This window comes from Gopherus flavomarginatus, chromosome 6, assembly GCF_025201925.1.
Source record: "Gopherus flavomarginatus isolate rGopFla2 chromosome 6, rGopFla2.mat.asm, whole genome shotgun sequence".
NCBI classification, from domain to species: domain Eukaryota; kingdom Metazoa; phylum Chordata; order Testudines; family Testudinidae; genus Gopherus; species Gopherus flavomarginatus.
This window is the reverse complement of record NC_066622.1, coordinates 90,846,087-90,872,786: the sequence shown is the minus strand read 5'-3', so window position 1 is coordinate 90,872,786 and position 26,700 is coordinate 90,846,087. Positions and strand designations below refer to the sequence as shown.

Genomic DNA, 26,700 nt, shown 5'->3' with positions numbered 1-26,700 from the left:
TTGAGTTAAACCAACTATCAGTGGCACTTCTGGTGAATTTAGTTAACTGTTAGTTATGTCCTAAATCAGGAATGGAATCCCTTCTGGATCATGTATAGTATGTATCACTGACGATTACACATTTGTGCAAGCTATATGAAACCTTTGGCCTGCCTAAAACCACACGCTACACAGTAATGTCAATTAAATCATTTTCTCTGTATTCCTGTATTTGAGCAAGTTTCTTTACCCACATGAGATTATCACAGTCCCACCTAACAGGTTTGGGTCACAATTTAAGTCCTACTCCAGCTCTAAATGGGGAGGACACAGCAACCACAGTGACTGTTGCAACGAGACTGCAGTAATGGTCACAGAGGGTAAAATTTCAAAGAGAACTTCATGATGGGTCGTACAGGCCGTACAGGGAAGGAGGGGTTAATGACAATACGTGGACCTAATTGGCCTTGGCCAGCTACACTTGTAGCAGATGTGGAGAGATGAGTTAAAAAGGAGAAGACGTCGCTCAGTTTAGGGTTAACCAGGAAGAGAAGCACAGCTCTACTTCTCTCTTGATGAGGAAAACTGATTTCAGCCAAGAGTCTGGAGTTTTGATAAGTCTCGCAGTGGATGGGAGTCTGAGACAACCAAGCCCAGGAACACTGGCTGCGTGAAAACAAGCCCCAGGTAGAAGAATGGAGTCCTGTTGAACCCTCTTTAGGCAACACTGGTTTTGGAATCATAGTATTCCTTTATTTTTGGTCTTCAATACACCAGAAGGGGTGAACTTAGCCCTACAGCCAGGTCAGGATTTGAGTCACAGGAAAAGGTGGATCAAAGGAGAACTAGAGCAGCTGTCGGCAGGAGAGCACTCCTGGCAAGGCCATCTGCTGACACACCTAAATATTTCAGGTGCTGAAGTCCCCTTTTCAAAAATGACTTAGGACTTAAGTACTTTTGAGCACTTTGGCTCCACTGTTTGTAGTTTCTGAGTGGAGGAAGAGGATGAATCTGACAAACACCCCATGCCCACAGAACAGTGCTTACTAGGCTATTGTACAGAGCCAAATTCTCTCTCTCTCTCTCTCTCTCTCTCTGTGTTAGTTAAAAAAATAAAAACCTTCAACAATTGAGATTTATAATGGAAGACCTCAGTCATCCTGAATTAATACGGCCACTATAACATAAATGCACCTCATTTACAGTAGTAGAACAATGAAAAGCCTCGTGACCATAAATATTTTGTCAACATAGCATCTCCTGTGAATGGGGGTAAAATAATATAAGCACAATCTTGGCATCAGGACTGGTGCCACTCTAATGTCACATCACATCCATAGCATAACTGAGAAAACACAAATATTTGCATAGCCATTAGACAACCATTATTAGTAACAATTAAATGCTGAGCAACTAGGACTTGCACCAGTTATATTCAGCTGTCCCCTGCTTGTTCTGTAAGATATCACGCTGACTCAAAGAAATCTATAGACTACTTTGATCAACATTTTTCATTTACACCTTCAATATCTAATAACCTTAGGCAAAAAAAAAATTTGCTTCTTAGAATTGTTTGGGAAATACGTAAATAAAATAAAGTTGGAAAAACAATTATGTATGAGTCCCAACTTTTCATACAGTTATTTAAATGATGATTAAGGGTTGAAACAGAAGAATCTTTTAAAATAAAATAAAGAAATTGCAATTCACAAAGTAATTTCTTTGTCTGATTTAAAGTTGAATTCCTCTGAGGAGTCCAACATAAGTTTCTCATGTATCAAAAGTCTTCTATATCAAACTATCAGGCAGTGGAAAAGCAACAAGCTTGTTGAATAATACCAACACCACTAAAAAATCAACAGTATTTTCTGATCACTTACAAAAGGCTTTTCCTGTTAACTGACAGAAAGGTAAAGATTTCAATGCTTAAAACTTACTTTACTTTTGGTTTTCACTTCCTTTATTGCTTCCAGTAGCAACATGGGGCATCTATTTTTTTTTTAAAAGTACCATCACAGTCCTCTTTCTCTAGGGTTTTTCAGATTACCTGAAAGAATAAGGAAATTTAGTAAACTTTAATCTTTGCTTTATGAACAATCTTCAGGTTTTCCTGTTGATAAATAAACAATCAGCCTAACATTCAAAAAAGATGTATGAAAGAAAAAAATCTATATTAACTTGAAAAAAATAAGAGATGATAGGTATGTAAAGACAATGTACATTACTGTTTCTATATTAATAAAATCCTGATCTACCCTGAAAATATAGTTCTCTAGAAAACAGAGATTGATAGTTATAGTGAAACCTATGAGAGCTATTCTTCTCAAGGCAATTTCCAATCTTACCAGACTGACCCAAAGTATTCTAAAACATGCTGAGTGAATGGTTCTGCTCTTAGACTACCACTACTATGAAACAACAAGCTTTTTGTTGAGCTCTTCAGATAGGTCTTAATCTTGTTGAATAATTCATTACATCCAGCCTGGCCCAGCTGTGTTAGTGGCAGGTGTGAAATAGGTTGGTGATGTCAGTCCAGAGTCAAATATACTAGTAATCACATCCCAAAAAAACACCACTCCTGCTGTGCTGGAATTAATAACAACCTCAGCAAAGAGGCAAATGGGCATGGAGAGTGGATGGCCTTCTAGCTGGCTATGCTTCTTCCAGGGATGAGTATACTGATGGGGTAGCAAGGAGAAGTTTGCACTGCTACTGCTTGAGTCGTACCTTGTATGTATAAACACACGAGTTCAATTTCTAGGTATCAATCAAGCACCTTTCACATACACTAAATTCATTTTAAAGTGCTAAAGGAATTAAATGAAAAATAAGTCATTAAATGTTCATAAAGCTGCTGGTTTAAAGTACAGCACATGACCTGCTTAGTGGGTTGATTTTTATCTCACACAGGTTTAACTTAGCAAACTTGAAAACATTAGACCAATGAAAGGTTTTAGTATGCCTTCTAAACAGACAGCAAAGATAACCTTGTGAACTCAGCTGTCTGTCTAGAGTTGCCTCACTAATGATAATTAGCAACACATTTACAGCATAAGGTAGCGGAATTTGGACACTGTTTATTTGTGCTAATTGGAATGTCACAATGCTGGAAGTGTATGGGTCACAGTGGGAGCGCTACACCTCAAAGGTACAAGTAACCTACCCCCAAACAAGACAAATCTCTAATTCATAGGGTATAACCAACCATCCAACAAAAAAGGCTTGTCTTTTTCTGGGAATAGCAGATCAGGTAAAGGTCATTGTCTTTTCAGGATTTATCCAGAGTCTCAACATGTAACTATGTTGCTACCCTGATTTTACTGAGAGTCTCATGCTGTTTGGAGGTTTTTGTTGAAGACCTGCTCCTGAAGTCCTATGATTATGTCCAATGTTAAACATTCAAAAATACAGAGCAAATCCAAAGAACCTCAAATGTATCATTATTTTAATCTCATGGATTTGGAAGGTCCTGACTCATGATTTTTGAACATTTGAGGTTAGCAATGCTGTAAAGGAAAAGTTCTCCTTTTCTGGGGTTCAAGGTGGAAATCAGCATTAATCAAGTCCAGGTTAACTTTAAATCATCCCTGTTACAGACTGATATGGCTTCCTTTCTCTGGCACCACATCACAACATCTTTCCTGTCTACAAGCACTGGGACAGATTCCCTACTGAGCCTAGAAGCGTCAGTCCTCATTCAACTTGAACTGTTACTGTTGAGCGAGGTGAAGCACAACCACCCTCCACCGGGGGCTGAGTGTACTATCTCCGCAGTCCTCAAAGATCCTGTGGAGCTGACAAACAAGAAACAGACCAGAAATCAAAACCAGGTCTCTCACATAGCAGTCAAGGTCATCATTCCGCTCATCACACCCAGGCATTTCAGCAGATTAACATGCGGTACACAGCCCACATTTTCCATGCTCTTAATTTGTGTAGTTACCAGTGTGCTTATACCTACACACAGATGGTCCCTTTAAGAGAGGGTTTAACATGTTATAGGTAAGCAGATGTAAGATATCATCAAGAAAAGTATAAATGGCTTTAGTGGCCTGAAAAAAAAATTCAGGGGTCTAGCACTGATTTTCAGATGTGATTCATTAGTGAAAAGGACAGACAAGGTAGGTGAAGTAATATCTTTTCTTGGACCAACTTCCATTGGAGGAAGGTAGAAGCCTTTGCACTCCAGAGCTGTTCTTCAGGTCTTCAGGGGAAGTCATGCAAAACCTCCTTAAAGCTACAGATTGAGATGAAAAGAATGATGTAATACATTTAGCAGATATTATTAAACACAGAAAAATATAGGTCCTGATCCTGCAATCAGATCCAGTAGACCTTTGTGCGGAGCATAGGGCTCTGTCAGGTGCAAGTGTCAGGGGGGGAGGAACCTTAAAGGGGAGGAGAGGAACTTTCATTGCTTTAGGGCACTATCTGGCAAACACTTGCAGGTTTCACTTTTCTTACAAGCTTCTTCAAGTTTGCTCTTCTTTAAACCCCAGTTCCGGGAGTTATGTGACTATAAGCTCAGCTTTCATTTTTAAAAAATTAAGTTCATAGCCCAAATAGTTGCAATAAAAAGTTTGGTAACATGAATCTTAAAAGGCTCACAAATAAAAGCAATAAAACAAAACGTAGAAGAATTCTTCTAAATCTCTTCATTCCAACCCAATCTCATGATTTTGGGGGAAGTCTGACTCCTGATTTTTAAACCCTTGGAGCTGGTGCCTTAACTGAAAGTTACTGAACATGGGAGGGGAGGAGATATTTTGGGGAAGGAAGTGGGGATAAGTTTCCTTTGGCTTCTCCATTAAGAATAAATGGATTAGTTGAGCCTGAGTAAATCCCCTGAAACAATTGCCCTAGTGACTGTTCTTGAATTAGTTACAAGCAGCCTATTTAAAGAAGCAGAATATGATTTTTCTGGCCTTTAAAATTAAGATCCATGTTAAATTCACAACAATTAGCTGACAGAAGGGGTGTGAAGCTCTTTGGTGCCTGGCACGTCCATGACACTCTCCAGCCAAGTATTAATTAGCGATGATAATTAACCTTCTCAGAGCTGGTGCAGGCAGGCAGTGAGGTTGTTTTGTCTAGACGCTCGCCCTCCTCTCATGGCCCCAGCCTTTTCCTCCCTCTTGGCAGGGCGGCGTGGCTAATGCGGGAGGTCTGACCAGAGCCCCCCAGACCGCAAATGCCGGTATAGCCGGGACAGAGAGAACTCAAGAACCATCCCCAGTTCAAGACCAAACTCAGCTACTCCAGCAGCAGCAGCAACTGTTCTGCCAAGAACAGCCCCGGGGCCAGGCAGCCGCCAGGGCACGTGACTGCTCCTCGCAGCCCGCCCCCGGGGCTGGTTGGCTGGGGCGCGGCGGCCGCGAACTCTCGGGGCTCCGGCACTGGGAGGTGCTGCTGCGCCCGCAGTTTACAAAGGCAGCTGATAGCTCCCGCGACCCGTGACTCGCCGCCGCCCTCGCCTCCTGCAGGCTGCATCGAGACACCTCTTCGCAGGTGAGACGCGGGCTGTGGCAGCCTGCTTGGGACTGGGACTGGGGCTCGGGTGCGGAGCTAAGCCAAGCAGGCGAAGGGCGGCAGGAAGCGAATGAACGAGCCCAGCTCTGGGCAGCAGATTCCTGTATATTTCTGGAGTTCAGGGGGATGGGATGTGCACCTGTGGAGGGACTTCCCGCTGATCCCAGTCCCCGGGCAAAGGGAACCCCGGGATTAGCGACCTCTTGAGCTTTCCCTCCGCACAGCTTAGAAAAATACTGATCTCTGTGTATTCGTACTTGCACAAAGCCCCCTTGTGCCCTTCTTTATTTTTGTCACAAAAATTCCAATTTGTTCCATTGTACGCTATATTAATCTGAAATCGCGTATCATAAAAACGGTTCAAAATGTATTGAAGACAACTAGTAAGAAATGGATGTAACCACCTGTGATAGATAGCTAGCGATCTAGGAAATAACTTCTTGTCTTAAATGGGCAAAATATGCAACAGACTTAAGGAATATTTTCCATTTATTTAGCCTATTAGTATGCATCTAGTATACAGTAGGTGGCCTGTCTCTGAAAAAGAAATGTATTATTTAGTTCCACTTTCTGACTGTTTTCTACTCTTCCTTAAAGCTTTCTGCCTTCTCTATTCTCTAAAAGTCAGTGGCTTCAGAACAGGCTGTTGTTTTTTAATCAGGAAAAGTTAAAGCATAAATCTAAAAAGTACTTTTTGAAAGTATCAATAGCAGGCATAAGAAGACTCAGTATGAAATTTGAAAAATGAAAAAATGGTAGCTTAATTTTTTTGAAATAACCTTTAACAGTTTGTTTTGCAGTTTACTATTCTAAAATTGGATTACGCTTAACTCTATGAAGTAATGTATGTTGACTTTGGAGTGAAACATGTTTAGTGAAGAAGTATCCCTGCGCACTCGGGAGGCGGAGACAGGGAACTTTGTCACAGTTTAACTTCTGGTTCTGCACAAAACTGTGCCAACTTTTCAATAATGTGAATAAACTTTGGTAGCTCAGCTGAGAACAATCAATAAACATTATAGGAATTTAATGTAAATATACATCTTACTTAAAAAACAGAGTATGTATTTTACTATAGTTTGTGACTTAATGTCAAGGTTCCATTCAGCGGTAAAGCCAACAAATCAAACAATGTGACAGAATTGTAATATATACTAGTAATTATTCCACTATAAAACAGCACATTTAAATTTGTCTTAAGTACTTTTAGTTATTCCAGTTAAACCTTGCTTTAATTATACATTAACAATTATTAGTAACACTGACCTATGACTTGATTAGAAACAGGGAATGCTTTGTGGAGGGCACTCCCATATTATATTTTTTTAGCTACTACAAATGTCTTGCAAATTCAATTATCAAAACTTAAATCTCTGCATATTTTGTTTCACAATATTAGTTAAGAGCCATCATAATGGAAACTAAACACTCCTGTAGGTCCTCAGACACTTACAAAATGCACTTTGTATAAAACTCAGTAAATTGTTTTAACTTAGCATGCACAAAGATTATGCGAGTTTACCTACTACTGGAGTAGCATTCATTGAATAAACAAAAAGAGTCTGTTTCTGCTGTTTTTAGGGAAAAAAATGTTCAAAGCCTAAAAATGTTGATGGATCACTGCACTATTTGAATGAAAGATCCCATGGGTGTAGAGGGCTGGCTCAAAACTTTCAATAATACCACTCCGAATCTGGGGGAAAGGTGAGCAGTTGACAGAGCAGGTGCACAAGGGATCTCTATGCTACCCCCAAATAGAATGCATGGATGAGTTAGTGGAGATCCAGGGTTACATCTATGAGTATAGAGTAGAAAGTTCATTTGCTCTGGATGAGGAGAAGCCTTGTCCTGGTGAGTGAAAGGATCTGTACTATCAGAATCTGAGTTTCCATTTTATACATACACAAACAAACACTCTACCACTTACAGTGGTGACAATAATCTCCCAAATGCAAACTGGTGCACTGCTGTCTTCCTGAGTTTGCAAACAGACTGCTCCAAATCAGCAGTTGCAGCTCACAGGGTTTCAGGGATCTGTAGTGTGAAATCCACAAGACTTTGATCAGTTTTACCATTGCTGTTCTGAATCCTACTAGCAAAGAAACTATCATTAATCAAGTCAATTTAATGCTCCCAGGGCCGGCGCTTCCATTTAGGCAGCCTAGACAATCACCTAGGGCACCAGGATTATTGGGGGGTGGCATTTTGCCAGGGAGGGGCAGCAGGCGGCTCCAGTGGACCTGCCGCAGTCATACCTGCGGATGGTCCGCTGCTCCCGCAGCTCCGGTGGACCTCCCGCAGGCACGGCTGCAACAGCTCCACCGGAGCCACGGACCAATGGACCCTCTCCGCAGGCACGACTGCGGCAGGTCCACCGGAGCCACGGGACCAGCGCGTGGGGCGGCGAAATGGCCGTCCGCCTAGGGCGCTAAAAACACTAGCGCCGGTCCTAAATGCTGCTGATTCTTAGGAAAGTTATGAGCTGCAGAGTTATTAACTAAAGATCTCTCTCTCTCTCTCTCTCTCAGGGACAGAGCAGTAGAGACCTCTTCTCTCTCCCCTATTCTTAGGAAGCTGTGAGGAAGGAGAAATGTTGTGTATATTCTTTCCTCTTGCAGCTGTCAGTAAGGTACAAGAATAAAGAGGCAAAGCTTCTTCTTACAGGAGCTGTGGGGGGATGGAACTTCAAATTTATAAAACATCTAATAGCCAGATGTGGATATGAAAGACTGAGTCACTGTGCATGAACAGCATATTGGTAGAAAGCCCTACATGTTGCTGTTTCCAAGTAACTGGTTGCAGGGGAGTTGGGCTTCTCACCAAAGGATTGTTGTAGGACCTTGTTAGTGGGCATTAGGAACCTCTGTTACATGTAATCAAATATGTGGATTTGGGTATTCTTTTTACATTTTATTTGGAAAGGGATCCTCAGTTATGGGCACAAATTGTTAAAATTGAAATCCTGAGTGGCAAAGAGCCAAGTGTTTTTTGCAGGAAGTAGTTGTCCCCTTCTGGATAAGGATAATGAACTATTCTTGGAAATTGTAGGAGAGAGTTACGGTAGGTAACCATTAGATTAAGCACTACAGTGATAACCACAGATTTTAATTTGTCACGGGTCTGGAATATCAAAGCATAAATTTTGTATTTTTAAAGGAAATGCCAGAGGAAGAGGCTTTGACTTTAGCGGAAGATCACGTTTTTATTCAGTATACACAATTAGAGGATAACAATCTGTTGTCTGGTATGAAGAATTTAGTAAGTGAGGTCTTTATTAAGGATAGCTTGGGAGATAGTGATCACTTTTTAATAAGTTTTCACACTTAAACCATTGGAGGAATTTTAGATTAAATTAACTTAAAAGGCAAAATTTAATTAAAAATAAAAGTATTAAGCAAAATTGATAATTGTTTATAAGCAAGGGTTGCTATAGATCAGGGGTCGGCAACCTTTCAGAAGTGGTGTGCCCGAGTCTTAATTTATTCACTCTAATTTAAGGTTTCGCGTGCCAGTAATACATTTTAATGTTTTTTGGGTCTCTCTATAAGCCTATAATATATAACTAAACTATTATTGTATGTAAAGTAAATAAAGTTTTCAAAATGTTTAAGAAGCTTCATTTAAAATTAAATTAAAATGCAGAGCCCCCTGGACTGGTGGCCAGGACCCCGAGCACTGTGAGTGCCACTGAAAATCAGCTCGTGTGCTGCCTTCAGCACCTGTGCCATAGGTTGCCTGCCCCTGCTATAGATGAAAATTGACTCAATCTTATTGAAGAGGTATTGGAGATGGCACAGGGGGCACGTATGACGTTCCAGAAAACTTAACTTGTCGCCTATACACATTGTGCGTTTTTTTTTAAATTTGGAGTAAAAAGTAGATCCTATGGATTCATAGAGTAAAATTCTGCAGAACTGTTAGTTTGATAAGAGGAAAAATATAGGAAATGTTAATGGTATTTTGTGGAGGAAAAATAGACCCTTTCAACACATCCAGCAGGTGGAGGAAAATTAGAGGAGAAAAATCACATTGAGGCTTTCCTTGTGGAGTTACTATTCTTCTATCAAGGGAATAGATTTCCTACTGCATAAGAGGCCAAGGACCTGCTCACAAACCCAGCATGTCTCCTAGATTACACCATTGTCTGAGGAATCTTCCAGAGGCCAGGCATTCCATACAGAGACCCTCTGCATCAGTTCTGGCCCTATTTCCCTTGGCTGTGGCTGCCTCAACTTGCTGGCACAAGATCCCTAATTAAAGAAGATCCCCCAGGGACAAATGGGCCGCATAACATCCCTAGCTTAATTATTTCCCATCCTGAGCTCTACAGAACCCGGGGTGGGGGGAAGAGGGGAGGTAAGCCGCATGCCTCCCTGCCTACCCACTCCATTGTCCAGCCTACAGACTGCAGAGCAGCCTCCACTGGTATTGCTGCCACGGAGTGGCAGAGCCACTGCTTCCATACAGGAAGGGAATATCTGTGGATCCTGGAAGCAGCATGAGGTATAATATTAAGACAAGAGTCTTTATGTGTAGGGCTGTATATGAGAAAATCAGAGGGCAACAATGTAATTATTGATTTCCTGAAAAAGAAATTATGAATGAGTTAAATGTTTTAAGAGGGCAGGCTTTGCACTTCTGTTTAGGTCAGTAGAACCTTGATAATGCTTCTGTGAAGGATGTGTTTGTGGGTGCTAATGAGGTCAAACTGGAGAAAAGATTGTTGAAACAGTGATAAGCATGTATTTGGATAAGATAAAAGCAGATGACACACTGGGCTACATCTACAGGTGATATGCTTTCAGGATTGAGATGAGTCAATAACAATCCCTTCTTAAAAGGGAAGCTCTGAGAGACTGGAAATTAGACCTGCGAGTCTGACATCTATATTAAGAGGAAAAATATTCATAGCTTAAAGATGCATTTACAAAAGGGCAGTTGTCTGGGTGTGACAACTGTCTGATAATTCAGTTGCTGAGGTATTGATGCATGCACAAGTGTTTTGTGCCTTGTTGATTGTCTTTGGTTGGTTTTTAAATAAGGGAAGCATGTTTGGTGTATGAACTTAAAGAAACCTAGGGTGAAGTGTAGTTGACAGAGTATAGGACTTCTGGGCAAATGGGGCCACCTGAAAGAAGGCAGCTGTGGGAGAAGGATATAAAGAGTGTGTCAGAGAAGTTTCCTGGGTAGTAGAGGGTGCAAAAGGAGATGAGTGCAGAAGAGTAGACGAGAGCTAAGATTTTACTCTTGGAGGAGAGGGGATTCTGCAGGACTGCATGTCCACAGAAAATGCACCCCCCCCCCCCCAATTTTCCTGTGTTTCCCTGCAGAAAACGGCAGGGAAGCCGTGGGGGGGGGGACAGGACCATGGACACAGTTTTTTGGCCCCCCTCCAAACAGAGGCAAGCCATGGGGGGCACACAGGGTTATATGCCACTCCCCCCTTCCCCCTCTTCTGCAAGCAGAGAGCTGCCCAGCTGAGGGAGGCTCTGTCTCTCCATTCCCTGACTTTGTAGCTGAATGCTGCCTTCTGGGTCCTAGTGCCAGTTGTGTTCCCCATCTGTGTCCTGGGAGCCTTCCTGTTTTATATTCCGTGCAACAGTGAGTGCCTGTGGTGGAGCTGGGTAGGTGGGGTGGGGGAATGAGGGAACGATGGGCTGGGGTGGATGGAAGAGGAGGTGGAATAGGGCGGGGGAGAGGAATGTGGGAGTGAGGGGAGGGGGGATGGAGAACAAAAAGAGGATAGGGGAATCATAAGGGCAAGTGGGAGCCCAGCATGTGGCATACCCTTGGCAGCAACTGTGGCTCCTCCATTAAGCAGGCCTCTCAAACCTTCATCCTGGAAAGCCCTGCCCCTGTACACCTGGACCCCTCCAACAAGCCCCCCACCACCAGACCCTCACCCCGCTAATCCTCAACTAGCTGCACCTGGACCTCCATCCCGTCAAGCTCTACTCCCCTCAGCACCCAGATCCCCTGCTAGGTCCCCCACACCCAGAACCCCATCTCCCCACACCTAGCCCCCCCAAGCCCCAACCACCTTCATCTGCATCCCCTGCAGAGTCCCATTGCCCCTGCACCTGGAACTTCCCAATGAGCCCAGCCCTTGCACTGTGTCAGAGTCAGGTACAGCAACACTGCCAAATCCCTATAATGGAGGAGGTGGGGGCTTCAGGGTGATCTCCCACCTCAGTGCAGCCAGTGGCCTGTGCTCTCCACTGCCATGCTGGAGCCACATTTATTTATTGACAAAAAATTTGCATAATTTTAAAATGTTTGGCACAGAATTTCCTCAGGAGTAAGATATGGGGGAACTTTGTAGATAATAGGTATCAGTGAAGGGTTTAAGAGGGGCCAAATATGCACCTCACAGAAGCATATGAGAGCAAATTTAGAGTAGAGCTTTGGAGAGATGGCAGGATTGAACGTTAAAGTCAAGGAGGCATGAGAAGGAGAGGTTGCAGTACAGTGCACAGTTGTTCTACATGAGATTATTTGGAGGAGTGGTGAGGTGCCACTGCCAATAATACACCAATGACATCCAGCTATATACCTAACTTTCCATGGACGCAACCTATGTCTTCACAACCATGGGACATTGCCTACAGAAGATGAGCACTTGGATCAGAAACAGCTGACTCAAACTTCACCTAGAGTGAAATGTTGCAGATTAGATAGCTGAAATGATTAGAAGTATTAAACAAGCCTCTGTCCTCTTCTTCCATTAAAGAGGTCTGCCCTTTATATCCGTTTGTCAAACTGGTACAAAGCTTCTATGATCCATTGAACCTTCATAACTGGGTAGCATTGGAGTGAAAAATGTCTTCTATATTTAGTCTAACAGATTTTGATTCTTCTTCCTAGATGAGATTCTGGTGACAGTAATCCATATGTTTATTGCCTCTAAGCTGCATTTCTGTAATTCACTGCATCTAGGGCTAATGGTGGAAGAAACAGAGGTGTTCTAAGAGCTTGTGTACATTCAGCAGCCTATCTCCTCAGAGCCAAATTCCAGAGAAGATGAGACTAATATGGTGCCTTGCCACCTTTGGGGCATGATGCCAAACCTCTTCTTTGAGTTAAATATATATGCACCTTACAAAGATGTGGATAAAGCACAGAATATTCCATGAAGTCCACTAGAGATTGGCCTATAAAAATCTAATTACCTGTGCAGCACTTTGATGCTACAGTGATGGATTCCATAGAAAATGCTAAGATGGAGTACATATATTTTTTCTTTTGATTTGATTTACAAATGCAATGTAATGTCACTAATTTACATTGTCTAGCCTCTTCTCAGTGCTGTAACATCAATAAATATTCCATAGGCAGATCCAGAGAAAAATATACTCCAGAGTCTAGATGCTCACTTCATTGCTTGGTTCCCACAGAAAGCAAATTTGTTCCAACAGAGGTTGAGTGTGCTAACCTTCAGGTCACATTCCAAAGCCCATCTGTTTACCACTGGTTTCTTCAGAGCAGGTGGAGTGAGTGGTTAAAGTGCTTTAACATTGATATTGGGTCAACCTGTAATACTGAATGTGTTTGAAAGACTGTTTATTCACCTAGAGGAGTGAATAGACACATTTTTCTAAGATAAAATTAACCATAAGAGAGGTCATTGGTATTGTATATGAATATTATTATTTTAGTGCGATCATGGTAAAAGTTATGGCATTTGTTTTCTTAGGAGAACTACAGTAAAGAAACACAGGAAAAATTGTCTTAACACAAGTTCACTTTTGAACAAGCTGTTACAATGGATATGAACACTCTTTTCTCCTGTGGTGAGGTGAGTATAGACTTATTACCAGAAAAAAGTAACTTTTCATTTCATTTATCACTACGTCTGTTACAATTACCTTTAGGTCCAGCAGATCCTTGTTCAAATGTCTTAAACGTAGATAGATCCTATGTTGGAAAGCTGCTTATACTGAAAAGTTTAACTGAAAGAAACAAACAAACCCCAGAATCAATAATTTTTGCATTTAAAAAGATAAATCAGATAATTCTTCATGAAATGAAAAAAAAATAGATAAGAGTTCTGCATTTTTGTGACGTTAGCACAATAAACAACTTCCCAAGTTTAGTGGCTTTTGACCTAGGAGCTTTTGAAAATTTTACCCTAAGTCCCATTTTTGAAAGTAGGAGTGCAGGATGGGGTTGTCCACTGAAATACTTGCTTCCTTGCAAAAATCTGCAGAGGCCTGTAATGGGCATGGCCCCAGTGTCAGGACAAGCATGGTATCTAAATCCACATATGCCCTCTGATAAAACAATACAATAAATGGAGATATACCTATCTCCTAGAACTGGAAGGGACCTTGAAAGGTCATCGAATCCAGCCCCCTGCCTTCACTAGCAGGACCAAGTACTGATTTTTGCCCCAGATCCCTAAGTGGCCACCTCAAGGATTGAACTCACAACCCTCATTGCAGCCATACCTCCCTGTACAGATATGCGCTTCTAGCCATGAACAATCTGTCAGGTTGTGGGGAGGGGAGCCAGCCAGCACACGAGAGCAGATTAATACTCTTCTGCACAAGATACAGTCCTGAACAGGGAGCATTTGCGCACTGAGTCAGTAGTTGGCACATTGTTCACACTGTGTTTATATAGTCTGTGGGCTAGTCAACCAAAACCACCTTCTTCTGTTCCCAAAAACTTAATAGAACAAAATCATTTTCAGTCCCTCAGTTCTCTCTATTTGTTATATGTTCAGAATGAATAAACAAATATATAGTATATAAAGAAATTTAAATCATATTCTATGTATATTTGAGCACAAGAAATATATGAATAGAACATACGTTACTAAAACATGTCAGAAAATATTTGAATTCATACAGGACTGTAAAAATTCTGTGCAATAGAACCAAGAAAATTAACTTTTATATCACTTTTTTTGTAAGTGAAAAACTTCCACAGGGCATCCAGCACAGAAATGTGTCTAGAGGTTATTACCTTCAGGGAATTTTACAAAGACACAAATAGCACTTGATGTGTTCCCAAGGCAAAAAAACTGCTCTTCAGGAGTATTTTTAAGAGCCCTAGGAATAAATAGTCTTTGGCAGAAATGATGAAGCAATATAGGGTTGCCAACTTGGTAATATTTAAAAACTGGACACTCCAGCAGGAGTGCCAGAACCTCTCCTACCCCGCCTTTGCCCCCTGCCCCACCTCTTCCCCCCAAGACTCCTCCCCCATCCTCCTCTATCCCCCTCCCCGACCCAGGTCAGGAGGGACTTGCCTGCTTTGCTGGGGCTAGGAGCTGCCGCCACCTAATGCAGGTAGGAGGCCGCTCCGGCTGAGTAGGAGCTGGGGCAAGTGCCTTCCCACCACGGTAACCGGACTTTGGATGTCCAGTCAGTAGATCTGACTGGACACTGTCAGGTCCCCTTTTTGACTAGATTTTCTGGCTGAAAACCGGGCACGGGGCCACCCTCAGGGTGCATTCTACCAGAAGCAGGGAAATCCAGCATTCAGGGCATGATACAAGGCCTAGTGAAGTGATTGGAATTATTTTCATTGTCATCAATACGCATTGGCTCAGTGCTCAAACTAGTAGCTAAAATCTAACCTTAAAGCCCCGGAGAGCACCTCCCAACATCTCTGGTGACATTTTTATAGTTAGAAAATATACATTTGTAACCGAGTCTTCCTGTATGTTTTGAAGTTCCTGCAAACAATATGTATTTTTATACATGTATAACATGATAGTATGAATTATTATTAAAATATAATAGGAGCATTCTCAATGGTATGGAATTAATTATCAAGGTTTTTAAGGCACATGGTTCAATTAACAATATCAACTTAGTTATTTTGGTGCCGCAAGGGAGATGTAATTTTTAGTAATTTTTCTTCCTATAAAATTCTTCACCGGCTTAAAGGACCCTACTAGATACATACTCGTGGCTGGGTTCTCCGCTCCATCCTCATTTTCTGTCTCAGAAGGACTCCTTGGCTAGCAACACAAAATGCAGAAAAATATTGCTTTTAAGCAGTATATTTTCATGAACTGATGGTCTGTCAGAGAGCAGAAATAGTCCATTTGCTCATTCATGACTTTGGATTTTACTATTTGTAGAGCATATATCAAATATTACATTTTGTACAGAAAGTTAGAGACACAAATTTAAGCATTCAGATCAGGAAATATCAGAACTATATTTTTTTGTGCAACCTTATTTCTGGCCCTTTGCAGGCATGCATTACAATGTAGTCTTTAATTACATGATCACATTCTATGTTATATGGGACCTTTGCCTCCTTATGTGTACAAGACTGCTTGTGAAGTTGTTCAGTATTTCTCTTTATGCCCACCATTCTATGGATAGCCCCAGGCCTTCCTTACTGCATGCTATCCAAACCCTGTACTGAATACAGAATTAACTTCTTCGTGGGCTTTTCTATGATGCTTATAGTATCTGAGCTCACAAACAAGACTGAATTTTATCTTCACAACACCACTGATAGGTAGGGGAACAATACTCACCCCATTTGATATATGGGGAACTGAGTCACTGAGAGACTAAGGTCACAGGTTTTAAGTGTCCAACTAACTCTGAGTATCTGAATAACTGGAAGCCCAACTAAAGACACTCAGCATCTGAGATTTTTTTTTTTTCCCCAGAGGCGCAGTATGTCCGAGCTCTCAATGATTTGTACTGGAACTGTTAGTACTCAACCCTTCTAAAAATGAGATACTAGCAATCTCAAGGTTGGTACTCACAATAAGAGGAGCACACAGTTAATGGAGATCTCTGAAAGTCTGGGTTTAAATTGCATGGCTGGGTTGGCACAGGACCCATTTCTCCTACGTCCCAGACTTAACCAGAGGCTGGGCATAACTCCAAAAGGGCCCAGAATCAGAGATGCTTATAGCTTTCACCTGGGTGGCACCTCCTGAAAAGTCCAACTCAGACTTACGGCCACACATGCATGCTTGATTGCTGTCTTCAATTTCTCTGCAGTCTGAAAGAAAGATAGCTCATATTCTTTGCTGCAGTCCTGTGGCCCTCTCATACTGCCACTTGTTGCAGTTCTTGTGATTTCAGAGGTTCCTCGCAAAAGTGACACACCCCAAGGCTTGGGTCTTCAATCAGAGACACGTCTTCCTGGCTGTGTCACGTGCACACAGATTTCTATGCAGAATTTGGCCCTAAATAAAGAGGAATCCATGGAAACATTTCAAAAAATCCTTTTCAGTCATCTTTGGAAAGTGACACTGGACCAAATTTATCTGTGGGGCAACAGCACTATCTCCACTGGAAATACACCAGGGATGAATTTGACTCCTTTAATCCTCCTTTCTTTGTGTGTTTACAATAGTGGTTTCCACTAGCAACACTATAAAGGACTGTCAACATTTCTCTTACAATAACAGTACAATAGTGCTTCAGCCGTAGACATGAATTGCAGCTAGAGACCTAATGTGAAAAATAAATGCATTTCAAGTCAGAGAGTGGTGGTGGGGTGGGGAGAAAGTGTTTGGTTTGTTCTTGTAACTCAAATATAGCTTAGTAAAATTTTGCAGGCAATTGCTATTCTTAACTGTTTGTTTGCATTTTTGCCCAAATACATCTTTTTGTAAAGAAAAGCATCTGGTGACATTCTTGAGATTTTTAAACACATCATAAAACATACCTGTTCTCTGGCATTGTGCCTGCAGGTGTGGGGCAGATGGTGCTATTTTCAATTTAGCTAACTTATTTTTGGTTTACTTCTGGGGTTTGTTATACTGAATTTGGAGAGTACTGTAATGGGCTTATTTTTTATAAATTCTGTAACTTTAGGAGTAAATAACTAGCATAATACAGCGTAATGTGTCAGTGTGACTTCCAGGGACTGATTAGTAAAGAAGCAATGGTGCTAGAACACTTATTATGATTTGGTTAAAGGTCCCTAAGTACACAATTAAATGGGAGACCATAATTGCTGCAGTAATGCTTCATGCCTTAAATAATGTGGAGCTAAGGATGGAACTAACCAACTATGGATAACTCTCACCCCTTCCCCTGCCCCCACCCCGCAGTCATTCACATGCACAAAGTAGCAGTGTACTGCTGTGTAGTGTAGAGAGCAACATAGTAAGAGTTTCAGGCTTAACTCTAAATATAGAGACTTTTCAAAGGTTCAAGCTACAATATTGCTTCTTGTCTATAACATATCAAGGGTGTACAGGAGATAAATAAGACAAATAAATAAATGCAGCACTTCCATGAGGAAAACAAGTGAAAGGCACCAATGGAACACTGATACATTTCATTCATTATATGTCATAATCTTGCTTATTTCATTCATTAACAAAATATTGTAAGAGTTGAATGGTGACTGATACCTCAGATTTTTTTTTAATTTAATATTAGAGCCTGATCCAAAATCTATTGGTCTTTCTGTTCATTACAGCAGGCTTTGGGTCAGACCCTAAAACATGATAGGAAGCTTTTACTTCAGCATATTGTAGCGTATGATGCAGAGTTGCTGTAGAGTAAATCGTATTTGACTAGGCTGTTTCTCAAAGATTAACAAAGTTATACTAAGCTGTCCTTGATTCTACCATTTAATCCAGCACTGCTAGTTTAGTATACTGACTATAACAAGATATGGTTATCTGCTACTCTTCTTACTCTTAAACAATGATACAGAGCCCATAAAATTAGTTTTCACAGACCATTCATTCCCATCTCCTTCTCTTTCATATAAAGAGTTCTATGGGAGATTTGTGCTAGTGATCTGTATACAGCATCAGAATACTAGCAAGTCCTGGGCAGCAATGGGATGTATATGCAGAGATTTCTATCTAGTTCCGTGTGTGCATGTATGCCCACATACTTTACTAGGAACACTTTTCAAGAAATATTTCAGTTTTTAAATCTTGTAATGACAGTATTTCATATCCATCCACCTGTAAAGCTAGGCTCTCTTAGTACAATGCATTCATGTATGCAGGTCTGAAGAAGAAAAAAAGAGTGCATTTTAGGTATCTCTAAAAATTATCTGAAAGAGTTTTTCTAGTGATAATATTGTTGTTTTAAAGCACAACATCTTGAATCAAGGGCTAGAAGAAGGACCGTGTTGCCCACTGGGAAGCTCCCCCTTTCCAATAATATACAAACTCTCAATTCCAGCCCAAAGTGATCTCAAGATATAAGCCCCTTAAACTTGCCACTGGTATGGAGTGAATTTTGACCTACCTGCACCTCTGGCTAGTCTAATTATGTGGGGACAGCCCACATCAAGGATGTCAAGGGAGAAGGAAATGCTTCTCTAAGAGATTGTTATTTGTTCTTTTCTTTAAGAAAACACCTATTGGAAATTGCTTAGAAGTTTAGAATGTTTAAAGGAGATCCTGACTGAGAGAGAGAGAGATAGATAGATATAGATATATAATATGTGATAAATGTTATTTATTACCAGCACCACATATGGGATAGATGAATGGATAATAGTCTAGATACAGTCAGTGGAAATTCTGCCTAAGTAAGAAATAGTCACTGGGATCATAATTTCACATATATGTAGCCATAAGAAGTGCATGTTTTCCTGTGAAATGGTGTTAGAGAATGATTATAATACATCAGTGTTGTACACACCATTCCCTGGACAAGAATAGTGCTGAAAGACAGACTGGGAAAAAGAAAAAATTTCTTGGAAATTAATTTAATTCTTCTCATGCTGGCAAACTTTAATAATATGCTTAATGCAATAATTAGACTAATCTTAGTTAATGTAACAAGGAATACAGTATTCCAACAGTTTTTATTTCACAGTACACTAATAAAAATATTAACACAATCTGACATTCTCATACAATAAAAAGTTGCTGAAACTGTTGAAAACATATACAATAGACATCCCTTCCAAAATTTAGAATGGCCTCCCTGTGCTTTGGTGGAACTGCTTTCAACATTGCTCCCAGGCAAATGGCAAAATGACAAATGTTTGAGTGGAAAACACTCAACTAGTCTGATGCTTGTTATTCAGAACTTGAACTAATGTGATCCATCAACTAACAATGCTTGCAATCATCCAATGTCATGCTTTACGTACTAAATGGCCATGGCATGAACACACAAATTTCTAACTGTGATACTAGAGATTGTTTAATAATTACAAAATTTAAGTGTTTTGTTTTGCAGATTAAAAACTGCAGATATTTGAATTAGCAAGTAATAGAGCAGTATAAAATAAATAGTATTTTATTATGATATACTGGCAGATGGATAACTGATTTGGTACAGTACGGCCTCCATCTTAATCCCTTAAAAATGATAGAAATCAAAGACCGTGCTCACCTGTTATCCAAACACCCAGTACTAATGCAAGACTAGGCCATACGATGTATTCTCTCCAGTTCTTTATCCAGTCTAGTTTTTAAATGAGATGAGCAATGGCCCATCCACTGCTTCTCTTGGGAGACTATTACATAATGCATTCAGCTGTTCCTCTTGTTCCTGATATTCAGCCAAAAATGTGTTGCTTAATTCATTCCATTATTCCTAGTTTATACTCAGACCACTTTAAACTACTGCAGTAGTTTAAAGTGGTCTGAGTATAAACTAGGAATAATGGAATGAATTAAGCACTTCCTTCTCAGCACCAGGTTGTGCAACCCCCTCAGAAATAAATGGGACTGGGGCAAATAAGAACTCCCCAATGTACAGATTGGACGTTTGGGCCCTGGGTAAGTGGTTAAATCGGCCAATTCTGTATGTGGCTGTCTTTCTGGGGCTAACTACTTGGCTCATGGCAAGCCCTACTCATAGTAAGACAGTCTCGGGCTTATTTGAATCCCAGTCTTTATTTAGAAATAAAACAGTAGGGGGTACTTAAGAACTGGAATGTAGAAAAGTAGATGGCAGGAGAAGTTCTGATGGTATAAAAGATGTGAGTATGAGGAATTAGGATGTAGTGTTCCTCCCCCCCCCTTTAAAGTCTGTTGCTTAAATAAGAAAAAATTCAAAGCTAGCGTGCTAGAGGTGAACAGACTAACATTTAAAGCATAGCCCTTTGCTACAGGTTCAAAACTGCAGCATGCACATTCTAAGTGTAAACTATAGCTCCAATAGTCTCCCTTATCAAGACAATATGGTGATTGGAATGGAAAACCAGTGGAAAGGAATACGAAAGTCTCTTCAGAGGAAAACAATGGTACTTTGTGTCATTGATACTATAGTTCCAATATGAGTGTGAGGAACTATTGAATTCTAAATCAAGTCATCACAATCTTGGACTCTGTTTAGAACAAGGGTTCTCGAACTGGGGGTCAGGACCCCTCAGGGGGTCATGAAGTTATTACATGGAGGGATCGCAAGCTGTCAGCCTCCACCCCAAACCCTGCTTTGCCTCCAGCATTTATAATGGTGTTAAATATGAAAACAAGGTTTAAGGGGGGGGGGTCACCACTACAATAGTTTGAGAACCACTGATTTAGAATTTACTGAGTAGTTCCTAAAAATAATGATAATTGTTAATCATAAATTGAAAAATGTACTATTCTTTCAGAATATCAGTAATGCAGCTTTGCATGAAAGGAAAAGACATTGTATATGTCACACATTTTGATGTGTCTGATAATTGAAGGAGAATTTCATGTTGTACTCAGAAAATTGATACATCTGTATCTAACCAGGTTACTTTGTTTTGTAATCTGTTGAGAATAGCTATTGACGTCACTGAATAAAAACAGCATCCTTAGATCAAATGCTGAGCTCTGTCCTTAGGACTCCAATAAAGGAGAAAATTCAGACTGCCAGCAGACTGCATGCAATACAGAATTGTTTTGAAAAGAAAGCTAATTGTGAATTCATAAGCATTTGCTGTAGGAAAGACCAAGTTCTGAATACAAACCAATTGATAGAAAAGGTGTATTGGTAGGACATGACTTGAAGGATGTATGCAGATACATATATTTGAATTATTATTCATTATTCATAATTATTCAGTTATTATTGATAGAAAAGGTGTATTGGTAGGACATGACTTGAAGGATGTATGCAGATACATATATTAAACACATTTAAACAAAATCCAGGGCTTTCATTTTCTTTATAATTTTTTAATGGATAAAGTCTAATGGAGAATGTATCAACCTATTACCTAAGCACAGGAAGAAAAGATGTAGTTAGTAATGATTTTGATATACCCACATAGTTAAAGCCTCAATGCCAAATTGCAAAAAAGTATCATAAGTAAAATTACACAGCTCTGGTTGCCAATTAAGTAGTTTTGCTCATGTACTAAGACTTCCTGTTCATTCCCAATAAAGCTTGTATTTGTGAAAGACATCTAAGATGTAGAACGGATTTCCCCCACTGTTTTCCTGAGGGGGAGAAGAGATTTGGACAGGGCTCTGCCACCTCTCAGGTGAGTGCTCCTAGGCTTTGAGGGAGACCCACCTCACAATGTTCCAATCTCTCCTATTGAAGTTTTCACTTCAATATTTAATTATTCAATTATTGAAGTAACTGGGCCAGTGAAAGAGTTAGAATGACTGTAACTTAGTGATTAGAGCATTCACCTGAGAGGTGGCACAGCCCTTTTCAAATCCTTTCTCTTCCTCAGGAGGTGGGATTTCAAGAGGGGGTCTCTCTCATCCTGGGTGAGTACCCTATCCAGTAGTTATAAGGGAGCTCTTCATTTTGGCCCCTACACGCAACTTAGGTGTCTGAGTACCAATCTTCCCCAAGTTTGTGGATCACAAACAGAGCTAGGCAGCTACCTCTGTAAGTGGGTTGAGGTTTAGCACACTACCCTCTGGATGGCATCTCCTATTGGCTAGCTTAGGTGGTTCCCCACCTAACATGCTGGCTTTGTAGATTGCTGTCTAAGGCATGTATCTCTTCCCCTTTCATAGTTAGGCATCTCCGCTCCTATACCCAGACTTTGTGGATTGCAGTGTTTTTCCTGTGATTTTTCTAGGCACTTAAAAGTTAGGTGCTTCAGTGCTGCAACACCAAAGTCCCTTCATGGATTTGGGCCTCTGTGTTTTTCTCTTCAAGTCCCCGCTCCTGGAGTAGTGTGACTATGTGATTATTTTATTTCAAACAAGTAACTGTCTAGCCCTTATGTTTGCAGAGAAAAGGTTGCAAATGTAAACCCCATAACTCAAAAACCCAAAGGCAAAAATTTAGTTTAAATCTCATTTTAAACCCATTTCATGTTTTTTTATTATTATGTGACTCATGATTTACCATTTGGAATTGACTGCAAGGCCATTATATTTGTTTACACTTGTAAGATAGTATGTAGGATTTAGACCTCTTTGTAATTCATAAGGCTCTTTCTTTACCTTTTGTGTCAGGTACCAAGTTGGGGCTTGTCTACACTTGAAAGTTTTATTGTGAGAAAGGTAGTATGTGAAATTAAAGCACAGTACCGATTCCTGAATAACTCCATGTGTAGACAAGCTTTTAGTAAAGTAACATCATTAATCTTTGTAACATTTCATTCTAGGCTTGGACTGCAGCCTCCTGTGGTATGAAATTGCAGACTGTAAAGCTGCTTGACATAACTGTGCTCTATCCAAAGGTATTATAGCCTGACTGGTTAATGTGAGTGTGGCTTCTGAGCATTTGAAAAATGTAGTTGACTAAAGCCAAACACAGGTATTGTTAACCTATTAAGGTGAAGAGTCTTTGTAAAAGGAGTTTAGAAGCTGTTCTCAAAAACGGATTGTATCATTATTAGAGGGAACTCCATTTCTATTAATCTTCAATTTGCTATAATAGATTGTCTTCTTCCCTCTAGTAAAATTTTCATCAGCATAGAGAAAGTGTCATTTAGCCACACAGTTATACATATACCTGTTACTAGGGGAAAGTGTTAGCTGCATGCTTGTGGAGGGCAAATGATCAACTATTAGGCATGAGGGCCACATGTTAACATGGTTCCTTCTAGTTTTGTAACTGCAATCATTTCCCATTAATGGGGTACTTGGTCCTGCTTCTGGACTGGAAATGGACTAGGTGACTTCAAGAGGTCACTTCCAGCTCTACATTTATATTATTAATTTTGATAACCTCAGATTGAAATTAACCAATTTACTATAGAGACAAAGTGGGTGAGGTAGTATCTTTCATTGGACCAACTTCTGTCTAGTGAAAGAGAGAAGCTTTCGCTACAGGGTGTACCTCAAAAACTTTTGTTTTAAATCTCCTCTACCTTGTGTCTCTACTATGCTGGGACCAACACTGCGAGCAGTTTACTATAGACTTTTAATGCAGGAGTGACATGTTAAAAATTAAAGGGAGAGGTGTGGCCAAAACATCACACCCGATACTGGTAAATTCAACTACTAAATGATCTGGTGAGGGCTAGGACCTATCCAAAGAGCACGGAGACTTGTACTCTTTTATTATTTTTATTTTTTATTGACGTGTTCGTACCTGACCAATGTTTGACCCTTTTAACTTACGTGTGACCTCCTCTGGTTCGTACCGAACCGGCACATAAGGCTATAAACAAGATCACCTCCTTGTATTTAAGAAGGAAGGGCGTGTGCAGCGCTCCCAGGGGCGCACAATAAGCCGTGCTGCAGGCTCGCTAAGCTGGAACGGGCTGTACAGTTGGCGTGCGCTGGTTGCGAGATGCGGCTGTGGGATCCGTGCTTGCAGCACGCAGGCCAGCCTGGTGCCGGCTGTTGCTCCGTGGTGTGGGTGCATGCGCCCGGGAGTTGGAGGGACCCTGGCGGCAGGCTGCAGGCACGGGTCCCTGGAGCGCCTCCAGCCTCCTTCCTCCTTTACGCACAGACTCCCGGCCCTGTTTTCATGAATGAAACCCAATGCTCTGCTATAAATAGCACGGAGGGTACAGACGTCACCAGGACAAGAGTGGCAGCGGCTCCCGCCGCGGAGCTTCGCTCCTGCCTCAGTCTCCTCGTGGGGCGGGCTGGGGAGGGAGGAGCGGGTCGGGAAGTGGCGCGCGCCCTGGCCGGACAGCAGCAGCGCTACCAAGGGGAGCGACAGCGCCATGCTGCCCCCCTGCAAAGCCGCGCTGGCCCTTAGCCCTGCGCGCCCGGCCTGAGGAGCAGCCGCCGCTGGGTCCGTGCGTCCCCCCGCCCAGCCTGAGGGCGGCGAGGCAGCGCGGCCCCTCCCGGGTAGGTGCCGAGTCACCCCACGCGCGGTTGCCCTAAACTTCTCGGCACGCGGAGACTCCTAGCCAGCCCCAGCGTGTGCGAGCAGCGGGCTGCGGTCACAGCCGGGCTGGCTCGGCGTAGCGGAGCGTCGGCTGCGGGGCTGGCTCGCACTTAGCCGCTCCCTGCGCCTGCCCACGGCGGCTGGCTGGGGCGGGGGCCCTCCCGCAGGTGCACGGCCCCTGGCAGCTTGGAGCAGAGACGCTGCCCCATAGCAGAGGGTCCTGGCCGGGACTCGCTTTCCCGCCAGCGAAGGTGCCGAGCACAGGCAGAGGGGTGCAGTGCGGGCCACACCTGCTTGCCCTTGCACATGCACTGTAGCTTGCTAAGCAGCCATGGGGCTGAAGGGTGGTTTTGTCCTGCTGTGTCTATGGAGTCTGTTGTGGGTTGCTGTGACAACAGCTAGAGGCTGCCATGAGGGACTTGCAACACACAGATTATTTGGTGTCTGATCTGGCAAAGCCTGGTGGGGAGAGAGGTGCGGCTATAAACTGATTGTTAGGTTAACATCACTGCAGTTTATCTACATAGTGTGGCAGCAAACATCCAGACTAAAGAAATGTCCAGTTATTTGAACTGGTGCAAGGTAGTCACCTGAGAGTTCAGACTTGACTTTTGCTGGTCAAAACATCAGCTGTGTCTTTGGAGCTGGCTTTACACAACTACTTATTAAACAACAATATCCTTGAAGTTCTACATATGGTTACAGCGAGAACTACAAAGTGATGCCAAAATCTTCTCAGTGGCTCTGTTCATCCTCAGCTTGTGTACAGTTCCTGGACATTCAGCTGAATCAAAGCCAACCATTCAGCCTGAGGTGGAAATTACTTTGTTCAGTGAGCTTTCAGATATTTATCAGGTTCTGAACTCTTTCTAGGAAAAAGGCATTTGGGGAGAATCCTGCCAAATAGTGTGAGGACTGAAAAATGAGCATGGACTATTTTCAGTTAAAGATTAGTAGAACAGAGCATATTAAATGTGAATTACATGTGTGGGAGGTGGTGGTGGGGATACAGTATTACCCAGGGGAAGAAAATTGGTTAGTTTCTCCATTATATTTTTTGCACTTCCTGTATGCCTGGTTCTGCAGTCATTATACATGTAAATTGCCAGTAACCTCATCAGGAATTACACTCATGCTGAGGATGCAGAAATGGGCCTGTTAACTTCTTTTAAACGCTTAATTGGTGAACCGAGTGAATTCATATAGCAGAGTTCCCCATGATCTTAAATATTTTTTGGGAAAAAAACAATGTGGGGGCTTCTACTAGCTCTGGTAAAGTTCCTTTTGCTGCTTCAGGGTACCATGTTTGGATCCCAGAATGAAAATGACTTATAGTCCAGTGCACATACTAGAGTGGGGGAGACCCTGGATCTAGTCTCCCATCTCCAGTCATTCTTTCTTTATACAGAGTGCAACAATTTCAGCAGGAGAGATTGAGGAGCACCACATCAGAATATCGCATGGCTCAGTGGTTAGATCACTCTCATGAGACGTTGGAGACCCCTATTAATATCCCTTCTCCACATCGGGCAGAGAGTGGGGAATTGAACCTGCGTTTCCCACATCCGCTGTAAGAGCTCTAACCACAGGATTAAAGGTTATCGGGTTAACGGCGTTCCTCCTCCAGCCATTTTGTGTGGTGTGAGGCAGGCGCCTAACTCATTCTCTCAAAAATCAACTTAGGTACCTACCTCTCCCTAGGCATCTAACTCAAGCTTTGTGGATCACAGTTTTCCTGTGATTTTTCTACTTAGGTGCTATGACACTCAGTATTGCAATGCGAAAGTCTCTTCATGGATTCCACCTCTGGGTCTGTTACCCCTTCACAGAAGTAGGATTTGGTGGTGCAGCTGCTCTAGGCCTTCAGGACCAGTGCTGACACCGCAGGAGCTTAATCATATCCTTTCCCAGAGCTCCAGCCTTGTGGACACTCTGGTTTACAGTTTACCATGGCAGGGATATGTGATAGTCGAAGAATACAACTCTCAGATTTTGCAAAGGTTTCTGCCACAACTATATTTTACTTAGCACAAGAAATAGACAGCTC

General features: G+C 41.8%; 1 protein-coding gene across 5 annotated transcripts in view; it reads left to right on the top strand.

Moving 5' to 3' along the window:
- Positions 1-5,398: 5,398 nt before the first annotated feature.
- The window catches only part of RHOBTB1 (Rho related BTB domain containing 1), a 69,846-nt gene continuing 48,544 nt past the window's right edge, over positions 5,399-26,700 (top strand). For 3 of the 5 annotated variants that reach the window (XM_050958317.1, XM_050958312.1, XM_050958318.1), the window contains exons 1-2: positions 5,399-5,487; positions 13,202-13,303. The gene's annotated coding sequence lies outside the window, so the exon portion shown is untranslated. Of the gene's footprint in view, positions 5,488-13,201; positions 13,304-22,971; positions 23,070-24,485; positions 24,614-26,700 lie in introns of those variants that run through there. The other 2 variants (XM_050958314.1, XM_050958313.1) reach the window with 2 other exon arrangements.